The sequence below is a fragment of the Elephantulus edwardii genome, unplaced genomic scaffold (genome assembly GCF_000299155.1).
Source record: "Elephantulus edwardii isolate Elephantulus edwardi_28Jun2011 unplaced genomic scaffold, EleEdw1.0 scaffold00043, whole genome shotgun sequence".
Taxonomy (NCBI): domain Eukaryota; kingdom Metazoa; phylum Chordata; class Mammalia; order Macroscelidea; family Macroscelididae; genus Elephantulus; species Elephantulus edwardii.
In genome coordinates, this window is record NW_006399793.1 from 13349655 (window position 1) to 13353505 (window position 3851).

General features: G+C 44.1%; 1 pseudogene; it reads right to left on the reverse strand.

The window, feature by feature from the left end:
- Positions 1-1163: 1163 nt before the first annotated feature.
- Positions 1164-2127, reverse strand: LOC102872798 (annotated as a pseudogene).
- Between the last annotated feature and the right edge of the window lie 1724 nt (positions 2128-3851).

The following is a 3851-nucleotide window of genomic DNA, read 5'->3' on the forward strand; positions in this document are numbered from 1 at the left end:
GGAAAATCTGCAGGCAGGTATCTCTTCAAATTATTGAGAAGCAGTGATATCAGTTGGGAATTAAGGTGCATCTGATTCAGACCATGGTCTTTTTTAATCTCTTGCTATGTATTGGAGAGCTAGACTATGAATAAGGATGACAGAAGAAGAATTGTTGTCTTTGAGCTGTGGTGGTAGTGAGTAATACTGAATATCCCATGGACTGCCAAAAGAGTAGTAAACTGGCATGTCTTGGAGAAGGTGTAGCCAGACTGCAAGTTGGAGGCAAAAATGACAAAGTTTCATCTCACATACTTTGGCCATGTTGCTAGGAGAGGCTGTTCCTTGGAGAGGGACATCATGTTTGGAAAGGTAGAGAGTTGCTGAAAGATAGCAAGACACTCAACCAGATAGACTGATACAGCGACTTCAGCAATTGGCTTAAATATGTCAGAGATGATGAGGATGGCACAGGACAAGATAGGGTTCAGATCTGCTGTTCATCTGCTGTTGCTATGGGACATATGCAACATGATGTCACCAAACATTAACAACACATAAATTTAACAAAATGCAAGTAACCTGATATATACATAGGAGGGGTATTACCTTGGAGAAGGACATCAGGCTTAGAAGGGTGGAGGGACAGAACAGGAGAGGTAGATCCTGGATGAGATGGATTAACACAGTAACTATGGCTACAAAGACAGTTGTGTCAGACAGTGAGAATCACTCAAGAAAAGGCAGGGCGCTGTGTTGTTATGTGCTGTCGAGTCACCTGGGACTCATAGTGACTCTACGCACAATAGCTCTGAACCCTGTCCTATCCTAGGCCAATCCCACTGTATCTGATACACCTGCCCCCATTACCCCAGTCACTGTATCAATCCATCTCAACCAGGGTCTTCCTCTCCTGTGCTGACCTTCTGGCTTTCCCAGCATGTTGTCCTTCTCCAAGGACTGATCCCTCCTGACAACATGCCCAAAGTATGTGAGATGGTGTTCCAAGATACTTGCCCCCAAGGAGCAATTGGGTTTTATTCTCCACAGGTAAATTTTACAAACACTTCACACAACACTAGCTCTCAATATAAACTGGGTTTCTGGTTGTGGGGGCAACTCCTAAGGGATTCAATGCACCGGGTCCCTTCTTTAGCTGTTTGAGGCCCAAGCTAGGCAGGTGTCTAGGGTTGGGGCTCTGCCTGGCCCTGCTGCTTGGCCTTCTTCTGCAGGGACCACCCCATGCCTTCCTCAAAGTGCTTCTTCTCATCTTCTGTCTCAGGTACCAGTTGACACCAGTTGGGGCACAGGCAGTGACTTGTCCTCCTGGCTCAGGGACATACAGGTGAAGAAGGCACTGGCAAACCGGTACTGCTGCTGTGAGCTGTCACAGCGTCCACCAGGACCTTGATCTCTGTGGACTTATTGCTGGTTAAGGATATACATCCCTAAGGGGTGATGACACACCCTTTACTGATTTTGCGGAAATTAACAGCATCTACAGAAGCCGTGATGATGCTGGTTTCACAGTGGCATGAAGCCACAATCTTGGCCGCCTCATCCATGAGTTTTATGACACCTCTGTGCACAAAGCCATGCAAGGTGCAGGCTGAAGGGCCCACCACGTGGTTCAAACTGGAGTGGTTGTAATGCTGTTCAGCTCTGGGTTGAGAACTGACTGTATGATGTCCCCATTCCTCCTGTTGGTCTCCATGTGTTACAGCTTCTGGGCTTTGTACTGCTTCCAGCCCTCCTCCTACTGCTTCTGGGGAGAATATATGATGGAGGCCCCCCTTGAGGTCTTGTCTACATTCTTTAGCAACGGGCACACACCACAGGTTGGCCTTATTGGTCAATTTTTTTGTACCTCTGAGCATGTTTCCAGACATCACATTGAACTGGACTTCCACAGAGAATTAGAGGTATAGGTAATCTCAGTCACCTCACCAATGCACACGGGTGCCAGGAAGTCAGTGTGCTCAACTTAGGCCAGGGCAGTAGTCACAGAGAGCTCGCCAATCTGACTGTTGCAGTGGAGGGTGCTGATGATGGCTTCTGCCACCTCGATCATCTTCAGGATGGTCTCCCATGGACATTACCAGTGACAATGGTGTCATTTGGCCACATGAACCATGAGATCTGAATGGCAGAAGGGGCCTAGATGGTGAAGCTCGACGTCCTGGGGGTGGGGGTGCTGGCAGTGCTGTTGGCTGGTGGCTACTGGAGAGAGTAGGTGCCTGGCAGGACCCACACTGAATGAATGACCCTAGCTGGTACCCAATTTTAACATTTTTCACAAAAATGACACATTGTTTAGGGAGTGTACCCCAAAGGCCCTCAGCAGCTCTGAAAGAGGAAGAAGGGCAAATCACCTCCTGTTTGATTAAAGCTTTAGAAAATCTTCTCATGGGTGCTCTATGAGTTGATTCGAATCCAATAGCAACGAGTTAATTTTTAATATATTCTCTAAATGGTTTTTTGTTCCTATCAATTTTCACAATATAGATCTATGTCATTTTCAATATAATTCTAGAATCAACCCTTGAAAACACTTTCACAAGCTTTGTAAACATCTCAATTCTTTTACTGTCTTCTCTTGCTAGGGAGCTCTGGGGGTGTAGTGTTGGTGAGTTGTGCCACTGACCTACAAACCACATCAAAGAGAGACTCTCCTTCCGCTAAGGTTTACAACCTCCAACACCTAACAGAGAGCCACCATGAGTGGGAGCGAACTTGACGGCAGCGAGTGGACTTCTTGTTTCACAAATTCATGCTTTTTTCTCAGGCATACAAAAGCTAGAGCAGCAGAAATATTCCTGGTGTTCATTTTGGAATTAGAAGCATCTTCCTGTCTTCTCTTCTATCTAAACAGAATTCCATTGCCTTCTTTAACTGGAACAGTCCTTAATGAGGTTGGTACTGTCCCTACCCAAATTAGAATGCATGTCCACTCTGATTCAAGTTCCCTTTTCTGCACTAGTTCTTCCCACAACGTTGACATTAATTCATGATCTAATATTTTCCTGCATTTAAGCTCTTGTTCATGTCTTGCACCTTTCCTTCTATTCTCATCATCTTTTAAAACAAAACAAACACGACAACACACTGCCATTGAATGAATTCAGACTCAGATTTTTTTTTTTTTTTAAATCCCAATTCAGGAAACGTCCTGATTTCTGTTAAAGGTCCAGAAGGAAGGTTGCAATGTTCTACCACTCAGATGGGAAACTTCAGCATCATTCTAAAGTAGGAGAGCCCACTCTGTTTTTCAAACTTTTGGCATTTTTCTGGAAGCGGGACACTTGTGGAGTCCAAGGTGGCAGAATAATGTGAGGGTATGCTGGAAAAGATGTCTATGATTGCTTCCTGTGGTGAGCCCACTCTGTTTTTCAAACTTTTGGCATTTTTCTGGAAGCGGGACACTTGTGGAGTCCAAGGTGGCAGAATAATGTGAGGGTATGCTGGAAAAGATGTCTATGATTGCTTCCTGTGGTGAACCAAAGGTTATGATCATATATATGTACCTAAAATGCAAAAAGGCTTAAGGGAGAAATGGCCTTAATTACACAGCATGTGAATCACACTACTCTCAATACAGCATGTAAATAGAAAGTTACCAGAATTCATAAAAGATGGTAAATAGGGTATTTATATATTGGATTGTATAAGTCTATGTTTTTCAGTTACATGTAACAAAAGCAAAGTAATATTGAGCAATAAACAAATTTTGTGTAAGACTAAGAACCTGTCCCAAATGATTACAGGGACAATGAAAGTTGTAAATGAAAATGTAAAGCACCCTCATTTTAATCATCGGTTGATTTTGTCTCACCCACACCCAGAAGAGCCAAGATTCCTAGTTTTACTAAAGT